This window comes from Chironomus tepperi, unplaced genomic scaffold, assembly GCF_022539635.2.
Source record: "Chironomus tepperi strain 1889 unplaced genomic scaffold, CSIRO-AGI_Ctep_v1 contig_79, whole genome shotgun sequence".
Taxonomy (NCBI): Eukaryota; Metazoa; Arthropoda; class Insecta; order Diptera; family Chironomidae; genus Chironomus; species Chironomus tepperi.
This window is the reverse complement of record NW_027226201.1, coordinates 35,199-55,169: the sequence shown is the minus strand read 5'-3', so window position 1 is coordinate 55,169 and position 19,971 is coordinate 35,199. Positions and strand designations below refer to the sequence as shown.

General features: G+C 31.7%; 1 non-coding gene and 1 pseudogene across 1 annotated transcript; one reads left to right on the top strand and one right to left on the bottom strand.

Annotated features, from left to right (window-relative positions):
- Positions 1-4,118: 4,118 nt before the first annotated feature.
- Positions 4,119-5,508, bottom strand: LOC139085661 (3-hydroxyisobutyryl-CoA hydrolase, mitochondrial pseudogene; annotated as a pseudogene).
- Positions 5,509-8,515: 3,007 nt separating this feature from the next.
- Positions 8,516-8,588, top strand: TRNAK-CUU (transfer RNA lysine (anticodon CUU)). The gene has a single exon. It is a non-coding gene; the product is annotated as a tRNA-Lys (tRNA).
- The last annotated feature ends 11,383 nt before the right edge of the window (positions 8,589-19,971 follow it).

Sequence of the window (19,971 nt, the reverse complement as noted above, 5' to 3'; positions counted from 1 at the left end):
ATTCTGAACATTCCCTTTACAATGTCTTTAAAGGTATTCTATTTAATTTTTTTTCTTAACATTTCCTCCTTCATCTTTTTTGTTCTTTTATTGTTTATACATTTTAAAATATAATTTTTTCTCTTTATTCTTTTGCTTCATGGCTGTCAGTTTCTCAAGAATCTTGCTTTTTATTGTTGTTGTCAAGCGGAACCCACGCACAACTGACGCATTTACATGTTTATATATACTCGATTCTGACTGCAATATATATGAAATGTTGATATTCAGGGTTGGTATTTTGATCAAGTGTCTTAATATTGGAATTTTTGAGGATCATGAGCATTTACTCTAGAATTTTTGAGATTCATGTGCGTTTAGACTGCATTTTTGGAATCGAGCGACTTCACACTAGAGATTTTGATACTCAGACGTCTTTACATTAGATTATTTAAAGTTCAGCCGCTTTCATACTTGTCCAACTCTGAATCAACTAAGAATTGACACACATTAATGCCCTTTGTATAAAACAATTGTCTGTCATCACTTTCAATAACAATAAAATTTCGCATGCAATCGCAATTATTGTTCATTATAAACTTTCATTTATTACAATAAAAAAATGAATAAAAAGGAAGAAAAAAATGCACACAAGAGAAATTTTCAGTCTCAATAAAAAAAAAAAAATAAACCCACATCAAGTCTTGCTCGGACACAAATTGTTATAGCATTATTGTCATTATTTTATGATAGAATGAGCAAATTGCACGTCGGATAGCAACAGCGGCCCTAGAAATTGTCATCATTAGTTACTGCATGCAGAATTGTTAGTAAGGTAAAGGTTTGAGTTCAAGGAAATAGATTGTGGACATGTAAATTGTAGATGAGGCTTGAATTTTTGAAAAAATAGTTGTTTGCTAGTTACAAGCAAGGGCGTATTCAATTAAGGGTTTCTCAATATACACCTGCAACAACACCTACACTTGTAGTGCCGAGCATCCATTAGGTGGTGTTATATGTATACCGAGAATCCGATCCCATGTCTAAGGGCTTAGGATCAAACCTCTTACTATTTTTTGGAAAAAATTCTTCTACTTGCTGGAGGCCCGAACTTCCTGGGGATGTAAGAATTTGATTATAATCTGATCGCCATTGACCAAATTCTAATCTCAAAATTTGGAATCTATTGACCAAATATGCAAATTCAAACATTTTAATGTCCAGAATGATTCAAAATATTTGCTAAATTCCACGAATATCTTTTCCTTAGAACTGTGTTTAATATCAAGTCTGAAAAGAATTTCAAAACATCTTCAAAATTCCATTTTAAACAAAAATATCCACGAAAAAAAAAATAAAAGTAAATATTTTTTTCAATTTTTTTTTAACTGGAATGTCTCGATATATTTTTATTTTCAGAATCAATTCCTCAGAAAAGTAAATCGATCGAGTCAATTCATCACAAGTTCTAGCTTCTTGAAACTAAAAAAATCAATTTGCAGATGTAAATATTTAAAAACTTTTTTTTTTATTTAAGCTCTGTTTTACTTTTCATTTTCGGACGAAAACAGACGATTTACATGCGTCTCGCATGGCTCCATGTCCATCAACTTGTCGGTGTTTTTTGTTTTGTTTTAATTTTTCGGAATTGTTTTGAAATTTTTATTGTTGATGTTTTTTGGATGGTTTGACTTTGGATTAGGACACAGGGTTGGTAATAGGAGGTGTATCAGTTTGCCTAGCTAGCTTTCACTGGTGGCCCTTCTTCTATTCATCTTTAATTCATCTTCAACTTGCATATAGAGCCGTTCATTTATTGACAGTAACACTGTTAGTGGGGAGAGAGTCGAGATTTTGTTATGCCTTAAACAATGAATAGGGAGGGAAGGTAGGCAATAAATGAACCAGCTCTGTATTGAAGATTGACATACATCTTAAAAAAATTACATTTTAGCATTGAAACACATTCAATAATCGTAATTTTCTTCCCATATTGTAATAAAATAAGTCTTAATAGCTGTCAAAATAAAATTTTGCGCCAAATTCAATTAAGGTAACCTCAAAAAATTTAAATTCTAACATTTAGACATTGAATGTGGAGCAGCACTTGGATTGTAGTGAGAATATAAATGATGTAAACTAAAATAAAGTGATGGAATTAATAGACTTGTTGACTTGGTGCTTGAGATTGTGTAGCTCGTCAGTCATAAATTCTTTTTAATTGATCTAGCAAATTATCTAATTCTTTTCATTATTAATTGAGCGTGATTAACATTTTTTTTGTAATTATTAAAATATATTATTAATAGCGTCAATCTACTTGGATCATTATTGAGCAATGGTTTTGATTTAGGTAATAGAGACATACTTTTGTTTACTTTAATAATTATTCGTTTAGCAAAAATTCGTATGTAAACTTTCTACGTACACATCAAAATTACGTACACATCAAAATTACGTACACATCATAATTACGTACACATCAAAATTACGTACGTAAAATTCCAACGCATTCAAAATCAAAACCTAAATTTAGATCAAAACTCATATTCACCATCACATTAGATCCCCACACTCTCTTTCTAATTAGTAACCTCATCTATAGCTAACAAAAAAACAGTAAATTTAAATAAAAAAGCAATTAGACTTCCTTTGTTAACATCAAATCATGTGTTAATTAATTCAAAAAAGCTTATTCATTAATACTGTGTGAGTGAGATGAAGCTAACATGCATTTAAAATGAAATTGCACTTATTATTGACTCACAATGAGGCATGGACAAAGCAAGAGATGTAAAAAAAAGGCTCATCCATATTCATCGATGTAATTTGCATTCAATATTCATCAACTGAAAAGATCTACATGTGCCATAGTGATTAATTATTCCACGTATTAAAGTTGTGATGGGATTTTATTGAATTTTGCACATAAAAATTAAAGTTTTTAGGTTACGTATTCAATTACGTAAAATTTGTACGAAACAAACTTTTACGTACGTCTGGAAAATTACGTACACAATAGAATTTTACGTCCGTAATTTTGATATGTACAACGTACATCATGATATGTAATTTTACGTACGTAAAAATAAAAAAAAATCAATTAAATTTCACTCAGTTACGCTAGATTGTTTACAAACTAACTAATCTACGTACATCAACTGTACTGAGCTGTAAAGTAAACAAAAGACAAATTTCTGTGTTAATCCATTGCTACTATTTATTCATGTCCATTACAGTCCTAAACTTTAATCTTCATTGTTCTGCTGTTTATAATCTTTAATTTTTCAACCTCGAGAATTCATTCGGCACGTAGTCAACGCTTTTTAGTAAACAAAAAAAAAAGTCTGAACGAGTCAAGCGACGACTAAATTCAGGAAGATTGTCTGTGTGTTTATATATTTGGCTGATGATGAGTTGAGTAAATAATAAAAAAAAATAAAATAAAATCTTGTTGAATTGAAAAACTTTAGCGCATTTTTGCGTGAATTGATTGCATGACGCAACAGTCGACTGACCGTATAAAGTGCATCATAAAGCTACCTTTTTCAAAAATAATGAATATAAATGAGACTTGTAAACACTTGTGCTGTATTGTGTCTCATTCTGAATATTCTGACTTTTTATTGTTGATGATTTATTCTCACTTTTTTTGCAGTTTTATTTGACATCAAATGTCAATTCGTAATGTTAAATGTGTAAAAGGTTTATTGAGATTTTGTGGTTGCTGAAATTTCTGATAAAAATAGCCAAAATTGTAATTCTTGTGTTCAGTTTAAGTTTACGTCAAAATACGTAAGCAAAATTACGTACGTCAAAATTTTACATTAATAAAATTACATATGCACCTTAACCTAAAATCTACAACCTTACTCATTCTCGTTATATATTTTAAAATTTATTTTTAATCCGGCGTTATTTGGCGCTTCGATAAACAATGTGAGAAAAAGAGAAGGATATATTGCAGTTCAGATTCACTGAGTAATTTGTTATGTCGGTGAGTTATATATAGAATGATTTTTTATTACTTATTGTAGATTCTCGTAGGATTTGCGGATTATTGGTGTTGATTAACGAATGAATGAGTGAAGTTCAAGGTGTTTTCGGGAGTCAATGACATGATTTGGGGATATTTGATTTTAATTTGAATTTTTATTCACAATTTTGACTTTTTTTTCATCAATCTCAAATTTCAGTTCCATATTTTCAGGTATTGGTCCGAAAAACTTGTCAACATGCTCATGTGTAACATCTTTTAATGATCTTGGGTTCCATTTTGGTTTCATGTCTTTATCAATAATTAATGCACGAATACCTTCATGAAAATCATCTGGATATCTTATACCTAAGTTATATGCAAGAATCTGTTCAATTTTAAGTACTTCTTGCAATGTCAATTTATTTCCCATTTTAGCAAGTCTATGACATATCTTTAAACTTGTTGGAGACATTCGATTGAGCTTCTTAACAGTTTTCATCGCCCATTTACTTCCATCAGCATTTAAATTGTCTAAAATTTCCTCAAATGAGTTACCATTAAAGCATTTTTCTATTTTTGGTAGAATCTCATCCAATTCAGAATCCTTGCATTGTGGTTCTATAGAGAATTGAAGAATCGCCTTTTCAACATCATAATCATCCTGACATTCAACCACAGATTTTAAAAACTCATCCAGCATGCAACTCTCAATGTAATGTGAAGCAAGTCCATATTTTTTGACATCATATCCATGCAATCGAGCACCAGCAAGTCCAATGTAATAACCAAGATTAAATTTAAGTCTTGGCAAAAAATAACTAGCACCAGCATCAACAAAAAAACCAATTTCATTTTCAGGCATCGCAAAAATTGTCCGTTCAGTGACAATTCTATATTTTGAGGACATTGAGAAGAAGCAACCACCCCCCATAACTGTTTTATCCATAAGTGCTACATATGGCTTTTTGTAGCTCGATATCAAATTCATTGCTTTTGATGCATAGGTATTAATGGCCATTCTTGACTCAGCTGAGCTGTTTCTGAAAAATTCACCCAAATCCATGCCAGTACAGAATGCGCGACTGCCCGCACCTTGCATGACTACGACTTTATTGTTCGATGATTCAAGGTGTTTAAGAATGTCATAAATCTGCCTGAAAGGAGAACAATTTGAATTGATGATAAACTTTTTTGGTGAGTAACTTACCGAGGCATACATGCAGTAAACGAATTCATCTTCTCAGGACGATTGATAGTCACTATAGCTGCATTTTTTACCTCTTTTACTAAAATATGGCTCGATATTCGTGGAATCATTTTCTGTAAGACAATAAACATCAAAAAGTAACCTGGCTAAGAAATATCCAAAACTATGAACTTAAATGTGAGTCTGGTTCCAGACGAGACTTGATTTTAAAGTCAAGTCGGTCTGGGGCCGGATTTTAGGTAATTTCTGTACCTCGTACTTTCCGGGTGAAAAATTCCAAAATGTCAATTTAGACGATCACTAAAAATCACTAAAAAAATTCAGTTCAAATTGTAATTTGTTACTGATTTAATTGTTCCCAATTGACTCGTATTTATATGTGCAGTAAGTTAATTCCATAAGATAGAATTAAAATTAACATGTAAAATAAATAATAACTTTTTAAGAATAGGTACCTCTTTGAGTACCATAATGACAACAGTTCATGTCTTGGGAATTAAATGCTTTGAGATATGTATGACAAATTTTGAGAAGGACTGAAAAATATTGGTCATTGTCTCGAGAACGCTTACCTAATCGGTATATTGATTCCATCCACAATGGTTAGGCTACTAAGGCTTCTAAGACTCTGAAGTGTCGTCAAGCCATCTCCATGATATTTCCAATTAATGCGTGGCAAGGGTGCACTAGTGCTGCTTTTATTGTCCTATAAAATAACAGAATCTAATTCCAAACAAAATAGAATCCACTTAGTAATGAAAACATGCAAATGATATCACAAAAATATCACGTTTTCACACAATGATTCAGATTCCTTTTGATCTCACAGCTAAAAAGTCTAGAATTCTAATTCTGATAATTATTTTAGTTGCTAATATTAAATGCAAACATGGAAAGTAACTTAACTTAGTAAGGAATGATAAAGAAAAATGCAAATATGTGAAAATGTGAGAATGTAAGCAAGACATGACAAAAAAAAGTATCTAAAATAAATATTTACTCGAGAAGATCTCAAATTTGTCTTCAATAATCTGTAAATTTTCACACAAAAGTGATAAATTTTGAGATTTAAGGAATCTTTGAACTCGAATTTTTTTTTGCATGATTGAGTGACTTTTATAGGGTAAAGAATGTAAGAATGGTCATCAATAAGTCGATTAATCGATGCAAAATCTGGCATCAAATAAACGCGACCTCGGCATGGTGCCGGTTTTAATCCAAATCAGGAAGGGATTTGAGCGGATTCTGGAAAAATACATCCAAAAAAGCCACCAAATTTCATCGCTTGACTCTCGTCACTTACATTTTCACTCCAAACACGGAAGAGCACATTTAAAAGCAATTTCAATTTATTTTAATTTTTTTTATTCTTCTATTTATATCCAGTTGTACATACACACTTACACATATGAATAATATAAATTGATAAGAACTTTTATGACTTAATAAGACTATTAATTGCACAATACAAAAATGAGATTTTGTTCTTTGTTTGTTTCGAATTCAGTAAGGCATGCGTGACTGGCATACATGCATGAATATCAGACTCGATGCTTACGTGATTTACCATGCGAATAAAGATGTTTTGTGCAATATTTTATTTTGGGATTATAAATGCTCTCTTTACCTTAGTCAAATACTGCAGTTGTCGGCTTCTAGGAAATTTAATAGGGCAGAATTGGCATGAAACTGGAAGGTAAGGATTCCAAAAATCTAGAAACCAGAACTCAAAGTCGACTCAAGTTGACATGACTTCTCAATATAAAATGAAAATCGACTTTGAATCTTGCCAAAAAAGACTAGTCAGCATCAAAGTTCTAATTTATCAAATTACAAACATTTCAGACCCTTTTCTCACACATTTCAAATCATTTACATATTTTTTTCTGACCCCTGATTACAAACTTATTATCAAAAGTGTCATGTTTCATTTTAATATACTGGTCAGTTAAATCTCATATATGTCATTTCTATCTCTGCTTCAGTTCACATTCTTTTGATAAAAAATTCTCATTCATTTCAAGTCATTAAGTTAAAAAAGAAATTCACATAAATAATTAAAATTGACATTTTTTTACCTTTTTTGAAACTTTTTTTTATATCCAACCCTTGTGCTACAAATTTCTTCTTTAAGGACAAATTTAAGGACATAACAACCCAATGTAAGTATTTGAAAGGTGATCAATCGAGTGGAATACATCTGCAGAGGGATGTAAGTATGATAATTTTATTATTTTTAAAGGCAGGAAGGAAGCATGATGAGAATGACATGCGAGATAAGTCACGTAGATCAGTTTGGAATTCGACAAATAAGAACTGTAGAGAAATTTTAAAACTGAAATTTTTGACCAGACAATAGGGAAGTAACCAGAAATAGAGTGGATATTCAGTGTTTTCGGGTCTACTGTCTTTCCGTCTCCTAATTGGATTTCACGATAATCAACAGCACGACTAAGGCATGAACCTTTTGTATTTTTTGGAAAGCAAATTATAAAATTTAAAGGTTCATAAAATTATTTAAATGGAACGATTTTATTTAGAACTTTATGATTCCTTGCTATGGCACTAAAAAAAGTCTAGAATGTAAAATCTCACGCCAGGTCTCACGCAAAAATTATTATAAATTTGTAAATTAATACATCACACATTGTGTCCGAGCGACACAAATGAGTTCAAGTTCTACTGGTTTATAAGCAGGTAGGGAGGAAACCCAATGGCCCCAAAGCTAGCCACATTTAATCCACTAGAACCAAGGCTCGAAGTCGACTCGTATTTTGTACGGAAAGTCCAGTCAAGTCAACTCGACTCCATATAAATTTTGAGCCGACTTTGAGCTCTGACTAGAACCACAGATGCATTTTTAAGTGACTACAACATGGAATCCTGTACCGGCAAACTGACTCGGGCTGAAGAAAGAAATCGCAATTTAGCACCAATTTAATAAAAAGTAATCCAAATAGAACAAAAAAATATATTTTATAAATATTGCTGAATAATTAAACTGAAAATATCCAAATTAAACCAAAATTTATTTTTGAAACTTAATGTGTTAATTTTTCATTTTCATCTCAATTTATTAGCATACATATTTTAGTACCGATCTTAATTTAGAGTTAATGTCGATAATAAAAAGTGTCTGAAGGACACATTGAGATTATTCAGGTGTTTAAATTTTGTATGTTTATCACCAAATTTGACCTTCATAAGAAAATTATTTTCCAGACAGCCTTAAACATCTGAACAAATATATTCGAATTTTTCGCGCTAATTTATTAAGAATTTTTAGTATAATTTTGAGTTCCTTAAGAAATAGTTTGTGATAGAGCCAACGCATTACAAGCAAATGAACAGCCGAGCTAGCTCAGTCGGTAGAGCATGAGGCTCTTAACCTCAGGGTCGTGGGTTCGAGCCCCACGTTCGGCGAATATCTTTTTGCAACTTTTTTGATTAAATTTTAAAATTTGATAAATTTTTGAATTTTTTGATTTTTTTTTGGAGACTTAAAGCTTTAAATGTCGGAGAAGAAAATATATGTGGAGATGGATTAAGAAAGACGATCGAAAAGTTTGGCTCATTTTCATGTTTGTTCCATTTTCCAATTTGGTTCAATTTTGCTATTGCTTCCTTGATATATGTTGTTCATGTGATGTATTTTATATTTTTTGAAGATTTAAATACTTCGGAATTTTTAGAATATTACATGCTGTTATATATGAAGCCAGTTTATAGACTTAAACCATTTTTTGTGCTATTAAGCTATCTGAAGTGAGCATTTCAGATAGGTGTATTATTTTGCTCACTAAATACTAACCCGAATAGCACAAATCGATAAATCGATCCATAATATGGTACGGGGCCAGTTTCAAATCGAATCCGATTTCAAGTTGGAGCCACACTAGCAATTTTTTATTTAAATTACTAATTTAAAATGCTGAAAATAATTGAAAATCTTATTCTTAGCTTGAACTCAATTTTTTATTAATTCTCTTATAAGTGACAAACCTGAACATTCAGAAATGACCCAAAGAATTAATTACCATCAAAAGAACTAAATAAACTCCAGACAAAATTAAAATTCTTAAAGAAAAATATCAAAAAAATTCCAACAATAAGATCAATAATTACATTAGTAGATGAAGGCAAGAAGCAACAAAAAGAAGCAAGGCAGTAAGGAGAAATAATAAACGAGTGAAGAAGTGAGAAATGAAAATAAAAATCAATCAATTAGAGACTAAAATATATTTGTTCATTCATCTACACTTAATGTATAGGCATTTATATTACTTAAGAATCGAGACATGTGACGATGTTGAATTGATAGTAGGACCGTGTAAAATGTAAGAGAATTAAGGTTTTAGAGAGAATGAATTTCAAGATTTTAGTTTGAAGGAACCTAAACATCAATACTTTAATTTAGTAAACCTGTGTGTCGTGGTACACTAGAGATCATGAGCCATGTGCCGTGTACGGTTTTGATTGAGGCTTACGAAAAACGTGTGTCGCGAAAAATAAAAGGTTGTCCACCACTGCTCTAATTTGAAGACTTCTGAATTCTTTAGTGAAAAGACACCAATGCCTAAAAATCAGGTCTTAGTCTCGAAAACTTGTCGAAACCACAACTTCGGAATACCTTAAAGGCAGCTGATCCACAAATCAAGTATCAAGTATCAAGTATCACTCCACGGTCCGACTACCCAACTTTATTATTTATTTACTTTATTTCATTTTCTTCTTCTTCTCAATATATATTCAGTTAAATTCAATTCATCATCCTCTTCATCAACTTCTCTACATGACTTCAATATTGAGTAGGAAAAAAAAAGTATATAGGCGAAAATGAGAAGAGAATAATGATGAAAAAAAAATCGAATTGAATTGATGATAATTGAAAGTAGGAAAGTGAGATGAAGAGTAAAAATATTAATTTTTTTCTTAATTCGAGAGCGTCAGAATGAAGCGAGCGATTTAATGACTTTATGGTTTCTAAATTAATGAAGAAAAAGGGGCTGATAGCTTTTTCGATTTTGGGTTAGTAGGCATAAGTGATTTTTTGGATTTTAGTGCTGGAAAGGGGTCAACAATTTTAGAAACGACCCAAAAGGTGTACGATTTGAAAAAGTTGGATAATGGGGTATGTAAGCCGGTATGACTCTAGCTTAGAGTTTGATTTGGCAGAATTTGGTAACACAGTCGAGTCACGATAGCTAAAATGTGATTTATCAGTTCCGTGCTCTTGATAAATTAAGGATAAAATGTAGAATGTTCAGAGACGACTTAAAACAGTTGCAGACCCTGTAATATTCCATGCCACCTCCTCAAATTCTACTATACAATAAACAACCAAGTAGAAAATGTAAAAAGCTGGAAATAAAGAAAATCAATTAATTAAGCATTTATAGGAGTCCGCTAGATGATGAACAGCATGAAACTACACATGCAGGTAGTAAATGAGCTCAGTGAACAGTGAAATAAACAAAAAAAAAACTGATCTTTATTAAGAAATTTCCTAGTCGCTTACTGTGTTAACATAAGCAGAATATTTTGAACACTTGCCAATTGAATGCATCGCTGATATTAAGAAATTTGACAAATTAAAGCTTTTAAAATCACTGCATGTGCATTGTCACTAATTAGTTTTTCATTCAGTAATTTATAAAATTCGCTGCTTTATCTTAGATGTCCTACAAAATGCTTGTTTTATTTACAAAGTTTTGAAATTAATTTAATTAAATTTTTAAACTCATTTTTTATGGGAATAAATTTCTACTTTTTTTTTTGCAGTGACAATAAAAGTTTTTTATTGTATTTTTAATGATAAAATTTCCTAACCTAAAAAACAAATAAAAAGCAAAATTTCATAAATTTATTTCACACTTGCATACCTCATGCAATATTGTAACTAAAATCAATTTGCATGTCCATCAAAAAAATTTTTTCATTCTGTTTCGCTTCAATATTTTACGAATAATTTCTCAACTGGCTCAACAAGAGCGCATCAAAAAAAGCGAAAAAAATTTATATCAAAGTCATCGCTCTAGAAATTAATTGAGTTTTTTAATTATTTCTCTTTCTTTTTTTTTGAATGCTTAATGAATTTAAATTACTAGAAATAGTTTTTTTTTTTGCAACAAATTGTTACAAAGTTATGAGCATTTTGTATTGTTTAATGTTGCTGTGTTGGGGTGGCTATAGACACATTTTTGTCCAAAGGTCATTTTTATCAGGTTGAGCTTGTAGTTTACTAAAATTTTGTATTTAAAAATATGAAATTCAAGTTGAAGCTCTGCTATTAGATTATCAGCGACTGTCTAACTTCCTTCACTTTCCTTCCCTTGCAGTGCTCCTGTTCATACTGTGTACTTGCAAAATTGAGTACTTACTTCACTGGATCTGTACATCAATTGTAGTCCCGAGCGGCATCAACCGTATGTGTGGTAGCCAAATGGCAGTCATGCGGCGCTGCCGTCTGCCGACTGCCTTGAGTCAAGGCAAAACGATTTTCGCCATACGACTGCCTTTCTGCCTTGATGGCGCTCCCATATGTCGATTTATCCACTTGAGCGGCTGCCACGCAACCGCCATGGCCGTTATATTGCCTTGCCTTTTAATCGCCATGGCGGTAACATAAAGGCGCTTATGCGGCGGTCATCAAGGTAATATAAAGGCACTGCCTTGAAATTGCCTTCTGCCTGCCTTCTTACTGCCTTCTGAAATCTGTAATAAAACTGTTATAATTAAACATAATTTAAATTTTATTTTTCAGTTAATAATAATAATTTTCTCTTTATTTCATCAATATTATAATTTTTACATTTTATTAAATTATTTTATTATTTTTGTCCTCATGCTGATTGCTGTGTGCATGCAATTGCTGGCGTCATCCAACTATTCGTATACTCCTTGAAATTGACAGCCTCACTAAACAAACAAAAATTACCAGAATAATTTTTTTATAAGAATTCGACCTGAAATGAAAATGAACATTAAGTTTAATATTTTTTATGCATAAAATGGTACAAAACCAGATACATACCTTGATAATCTATTACTTTATAGTACGAATGTTGCATTTTAATTCGAAAACCCACGTGGAAAAGTTCTTTTGTTATTGACGGTGGTCACATGGCAATCACAAGGCGATAACAAGGAGATCATGAATTTGCCTAAATTAAAAGAAAAATCATTGAAAATTTGATTTTTACTTACTGTAAGTTCTTTCTTTGATGGGGTGGTTGGTCTTTGTATCATATACTTTCCATTAATCGTCACAAATTGTCTTAAATATCACTTTACCCTGTTAATCTAAAATTCACACATTTATTTTCTTATTTTTTACATTATCACATAATTTTATTTAAGTTATTTTACTTACATCAATTTCCTGCTCCATTACAATTTTTTTTTGAGTCTTGTTTAGTCCAATTAACGCTCCAGATTTATTATTTTACCAATTTTTTCATCAACGATGTTGACACTTGAAAAATTAAAACTCAAATGAAGAACACATGAAAAAAATTGTTGCACTTTTGTTATTGAAGGCGGTCATATGGCAGTCACAAGGTGGTCATATGGCTACCACAAGGTGACCTTGAGGCGATCGTGCAAGGCAAACGAATGGCAAGCAAAAGGCAATCACAAGGCAATTATATGTCAGCCACAAGGTGAACATATACGGCAGTGCCTTATGGCAGCCTTATACATGGCAAGGCAGTGTGAAGGCTGCCACATAGCTGTCATTGCCAAAAAATGCCGCTCGGGAGTCGATGACCTCCGTTAGTTTGCATCTTAGATTGGTTCTATCACTGGCAACCGCTTGCTAATTACCGATGCCAAGCCTATAACATGAGCATGCTCAATTATATTAATTGGGTATAATCGTGAGCACGCTCAATCATTGAATGAACATTCAAAAAATGGTTTTGAAAATAGTTTTAAAATTTCTTGATCATTTTCGATACTTTTGGGACAGCTATTAAGATTAACGAGCAACGTGTGCTAATAAAATTTATGAATCGTTTATTTTTTAGAAATTTTTTTAATGGTTTAGAGGGGCTTTGAATTTTAAAATTACATCTAAGGCAGTGATGGTCAATCTATGTGTCGTGAAAAATCTCAGGCGTGTTCCAAATATTATCCTGGTTTTCTGCTGTGTCGTCACACAAACATGGCTCCCCATATTTAAGCAAAGGCTTCCAAATTAGCCATTCCCTTACAATCTCAACATCCATAAATGACTGCAAGACTACATCCAATTTTATCATCTTCACTTGACATTATTACATGCCATTTAATTTTCTTTCACAATTTACTGATAAGCCCAAAATCTCATGCATCCTTAAAGTCATACTGTTCACATGCTTGATTGCTTTGGTATAACAGACATTTCTTGTTCTTGACATCATCTTGCTCCATAAGTCATTAAGTGAATGTAAATTGTCATTTCTAGAAGATGTAATATAATAAATTTTGAATATGTAATATGAGTCTGACTGAGTGAAACACGTGCAGTTGCAGCAACAGTAACTTGATTAAATTGTAAACGACAGATTGTATTTCCAACAGTCATAAGTTGACTTGATGTTCATCATTGCTGTTGCTATATGACTTGTAAATTACTTTTGAAGAGAAAATGAAGTGCTGATCGATTGTGTGCGTCAATAATTTGCCCCGTAAATTACTGAATTGCAAAAATTATGAATTAAAATTTCATTTTGACCACGGAAAGTGAAAGCATGTCTGTTTGTGAGATCTTTTTTGATTTAATTACTTTCGGTATGATGTGAAATTTTGTTGGCTTCAAGGTTCCATTTCAAGGGTTGAACAAATTGCGATTTTTTACAATTTTAAAATTAAGGTAAAAAGCCCTGGATGTAGAAGTTAAGCAGTATTGAATCGAAATCTCTGAATCGGAGTTTAAAATGGCAAACCTGTAAGACGATCACATCAATAAGTCTCAATTCACCTTCAATCATATTAACAAAGAATATTACACAAGTTATTGACTTATAAAAGCTGCAACAATAAAACTAAGCAATTACAGCTATTAAAAGTTGAAATAGAGAAATCACAAAAGATTTCAAAAAGTCTTTATTTATTCACCAATTAATTCCTTTCCCTTTTTTCTGTTGTAAAGTGAATTCATTACATAATTCCTTGATTTTGATGACCTTGAAATGATCTGTTAGTTCCAATTCATCCCAAATTACTTTATAATTACTGATTTTGAAGCGTTAAATGACAATTAATGTGTTAATTGAGATTGTCATCCAGCCGAGTCTCATCTCAAAGTCAAGTTTAATGTTGATTTTCTGCCTCTACGTGTTGTGTTTAAAAAAAAAGTTTGATCTATGTACATTAAAGCTTGGTTGCGTAACATGCTAGCAATTATTTTACAGGAAAAGATAAAAAAATTTTGTGTTGTTTTGAGTTATTCAATCGAGTTAACGCTTGTGAGGCTCATAAAGTTTTACTTGTATGTTCAATTTGCATTTATAATATAGATTTTATGCTGATACATAGATGAAAAAGTAAGAAGTCGATAAGGTTTGATGAGAGTACTGAGCGAATTTTTATAATTGCACTCAATATGCTAACTTTGCTTAAAGCAATGACTTAAAAAATTAAACTTTTTGAAGCAATAACCCAAACATTTGACCTTTTTGAAGCAATGACTCAGCAATTTGCAGTTTTTTTGAAACAATGACGCAGAAACTTGCATTTTTTTGATGTAGTGACTCAGCAAATTGCACTTTTTTGACGCAGTGACTCAGCAAATTGCACTTTTTGAAGCAATGACTCAGAAACTTGGTCATTTTTGAATCGTCGACTTAACTTTTTTTACAAAATCAAAGTTACGACTTAAAATTAAAAAAAAATTTTAATTAAATATTTTACAATTCTTGTTTTCAGAGACAAAATGTGGACATTCGATTCCTCATTCCTCCTCATTAAACTCTAGAGCTTTCAACCATTAGCTCAATACATGAAATACTCTACAAACATATGTTATATGTACTGTGCATGCACATAAAGAAAATAAAAGAGAAAAATACGAATTCAAGCACAACGAAAGCGTGAAATTAAAACTGAAACTGAAGGAGATGAAAAAAGTCAGACAAAGATACAAAAAAAAATATTATTTTTTGAATTTTTTACCCTTGAAAAATTTTTAAATTTTTTTTTTTTGGTAGCTCTAAAAACATCATTCATGCACAATTCTCATCATAAAGGTGCCACAGATTTCATCGCAATTAAACTATTTTCGTATGAACTTCAATTCAACTAATGTCAAAAATTGAATATTTTTTTATGAAGGCATTCACTTTTTGAGTTGTTTTCTTGTTATTAAATGCGCTTTGATTGCCTTTCACTGACAGTAGTTGTCTGATTTTTTTTTGCTGAATTTTGATGATTTCTTCTTATTTGTCGTTAGATTGTTACGATTAATTTCATTTTAGAGGCTCAAAATGGGAATTTTTATTTTTTGATGATTGATCTTTGAATTTTGAAATTTAGCAATTATTTGATGCAGACTAGCGCCATTTCATTTCGAAAGGATTCGACATGGATTTCGAGGGATTCGAATTTGTATGCGAAAATTCAAAAAATATTTTACCGTTAATAAATATGTGAACAACGAAAAATAATTTTTAAAAATTATCAATTATTTTCATGAAAATCCATGGAATTAAGACTCAAATGATCATTAATATCATTGCTCATTTGAAAGAAAACAGTTACATGCATCAGAATTTGATTAAATATTGATTTTTTGTTTGTAACGTATTTTTTGATTTTAAAAAATTTCAACGGTCATTTATTTTTTAAAAACATAGTTTTTATCCCCGTTTTTTCATTCAAATAATAACGGTCAATATTTGAAATGGCGATAGTCTGATTTGATGATGATTAACCTTGAAATTTAAAATCCAAAATGACTTATTTCGATCAGAAATGATCAAATTTGATCCACTCATAATTTAGTTCAAATAAATCAATTTAAAACAGAAACTAAAATGAATGAAAAAAATCTTTGATGAAAAAAATCATTTTTTTCCATGATGAAAAAAATCATGATTTTTTTCATAATACGTACATTATTACGTAGAATTTAATCACGTAAGCTTCATAATTACGTAGAATTTCATCACGCAGGGCAAAAAACAATGTTTAAAATTTTTCTCAAAAGTTTTGTGTCAATCATGATGAAAATTTTGAAATTTTTTTAGCTCAAAAACTGAATTAAACTAGAGTATTTTGAAACTTTACATGTTATTTAACTATATTTAATAAATTAGTGTAGTTTTCTGGTGTTTAAAATACTCAAATTGGTGAGGGGTAAAATCCCCGAAAAATATTATTCCCACAACCCAGCGGGATAAAAACCCCGAAAACCGCAAATTTTTATATGTTCCCTGCGGGATAATATTCCCACTTAGAAATGCACGTGGGATTATTATCCTCCCGGGAAGATATTATTCCCACATATATTTTCAAGTGGGATTTTTATCTTCCAGGAAGATAATATTTCCACTTACATTTCCAAGTGGGAATATTATCCTCGTGGACCACGATTAAAATCCTGGATTAACTTAAATCCGGGAATTAAAAGAGTCCTTGTGGATAAAAATTCCACTTGTATTTTCAAGTGGGGTTTTTATCCTCAAAGATTTTCATGAAGATACAAATTTCGCTTAGTAATTAGACAATTTATGATTGTTTAAGTAATACCAAATTCCTAGAATTGTCATTGATATTTTCTTGAAATCTTAGTCGCTAAAGTCGGTGGCTAAATGTTCGCTTATTTTAGCGAATATTGTAGTATTGTAGCAGGTTTAATTCCAGATTTAGTTCGTGGAAGTGACTTGGACTCTACTGGATCTTGTGTTTATGGTCGAGGAAGAGACTAAGACTCTACGCGGAAGAATTATGTCAACAATACTATTTGATGGATAGGTAAGACAAGAAGGAAGTCAGAAAGGATTGAGGGGAACACTTGGCTGGAAAAGCGCAAGCTGCTGCTGACTGTGGTAATATTAGGGGCCATTGTAATACTATTAAAGAGCTTGGTAGACAGTCAGTAAGAAAACAGGCACCAATAAAATCAAAAGAGGGAAAAGTCTTGTTCACTTTTGACTGCTAGGTGGAGAGACCACTTTGAGGAAGGAACAAAGAGATGGAACAGTTGTTGAAACAATCGACAACCCCCAGAGTTGAGGCAGTCAAGAAATTGAAAATGGAAGCAGATGGCGATGCTATTCCTTCTGAAATCCTTAAAGTGGATGCAAATGCCACGGGAAAGATGCTCAAGTCATTTTTTGATGAGATTTGGTCCCTATAGCAGTCCATAGAGGATCGTGAAGCTTTCTAAGAAAGAAGATTAAAGTAAGAATTGGAAAGGAATTTCCCTCTTATCAGTTGTGAGCAAAGTGTTTATGTCAGTGATCCTACAAAGGATAATGGTGTCAATTGACACTTGGTTGAAGAAGGAACAAGCTGATTTTAGACTTTACTGATCATTCATTGATCAAATATGTATTTTGCGGATTATTGTTGAACAATCAATCGAATGGCAATCAGCATTTAATCTCTTTGAAACACAAGATCCAGTAGAGTCCAAGTCACTTCCACGAACTAAGTCTGGAATTAAACCTTCTACAATACTACAATATTCGCTAAAATAAGCGAACATTTAGCCACCGACTTTAGCGACTAAGATTTCAAGAAAATATCAATGACAATTCTAGGGATTTGGTATTACTTAAACAATCATAAATTGTCTAATTACTAAGCGAAATTTTTATCTTCATGAAAATCTTTGAGGATAAAAACCCCACTTGAAAATACAAGTGGAATTTTTATCCGCATTGACTCTTTTAATTCCCGGATTTAAGTTAAACCAGGACTTTAATCGTGGTCCACGAGGATAATATTCCCACTTGGAAATGTAAGTGGAAATATTATCTTCCTGGAAGATAAAAATCCCACTTGAAAATATATGTGGGATTAATATCTTCCCGGCAGGATAATAATCCCACGTGCATTTCTAAGTGGGAATATTATCCCGCAGGGAACATATAAAAATTTGCGGTTTTCGGGGTTTTTATCCCGCTGGGCTGTGGGAATAATATTTTTCGGGGATTTTACCCCTCACCCTCAAATTTATCATTTTCAACTTCATATTTGTGTACTTTTTCAATGGATTTATTTTTGTTTCTCCATGAAAAAAATACCAAACTTCGTAGTTCATTTTCACTAATCTAACTAATTTAATCACCAGAAAACTACACTAATTTATTAAATATAGTTAAATAACATGTAAAGTTTCGAAATACTCTAGTTTAATTCAATATTTGAGCTAAAAAATTTTCAAAATTTTCATCATGATTGACACAAAACTTTTGAGAAAAATTTTAAACAATGTTTTTTGCCCTGCGTGATGAAATTCTACGTAATTATGAAGCTTACGTGATTAAATTCTACGTAATAATGTACGTATTATGAAAAAAATCATGATTTTTTTCATCATGGAAAAAAATGATTTTTTTCATCAAAGATTTTTTTCATTCATTTTAGTCTCTGATTTAAAATTTCGCATTTACTCAAAGCAAAAATTAATTAAAATCTACACACCAAACTTGCCATCACAATAATCAAGTCAGTCATCCAACCAGCACTTACTACATGCATAAACACACTACACCAACAAAGAGTGAATAACAAGAAATTCAAGCTTACAACATGTTAATTAAGTTTGTCTATTGGCGCTTAGCTGAACTGTCTCAATTAATCAATCGGACATTAACCTCTATGTGACCTAAATATAGACAAATTAGATGAAAATATATTAGTTATGGTAATTTAGAGGGGATTAAGATATGATTAAGGAAGTTATTTCTGCTGATTATGGCGACAGTTGCTTGCATTTTTAGACTTTTTATATAAGATATAAGAAAATGCACGAGGAATTCATTGAATTCAGTTGATAGAAATAGTATTGCAATTGAAATCGGGAATTGGCAAGCGGCAGTAGAGTCAGTAGAGCTAACTTCAGCCAGCAGCTTTGGGAGGTCATGGATCACAATTGATCTGTACAGATATATAATAAGTAATTAAATTTTAACAAGTATTAAGCAGAGTTGCGAAGGCCGATGTCGGTGGCCGAGAGAATCGGCCAGTCGTTCGCCGTTTTTATCGCTCGCCGTTTTTTATCGGCCGCCGTTTTAAAAAAATAAACGGCTCGCCGTTTTTATCGCTCGCCGTTTTTATCGGCCGCCGTTTTTTATCGGCCGCCGTTTTAAAAAAACAATCGGCCCGCCGTTTTTATCGCTCGCCGTATTTGGCCGACCAATAAAATCAGGCCGTTTCACATTTCTGGTGTTAAGTTTAATGAATATTAAAAAAAAAATATTTACAACGGATGAGGGTATCATTGTAATTAATCATCAAGCAATACTGGTGATGCAGGATATCCATTTATTTTCCGTGAATATCTAAACATGTTTTTAGTATTTGTATCAATGAACAGCACCAAATTAATATGCATTTATTTTTTTTGAATTTCAAAAATTTAAAATTATTGAAATTTTCAAGTTTTAGAATTTTGAAGCTCATAAAATCACAACTGATGTCCTTGAGCAATACCGCAAATTCTGCAACAAACTGCCACCCTTTAGAAAAGGTGAGCAACCTTTTTTGTGCTGCAGCACACTTTAGTTCTAGAAAAAAAATTTCAATATATTTATAATAATGTTACCTTAACCGACAAAGCATCCATCTGAATTACAGTCATCATAGCTGTTCAAAT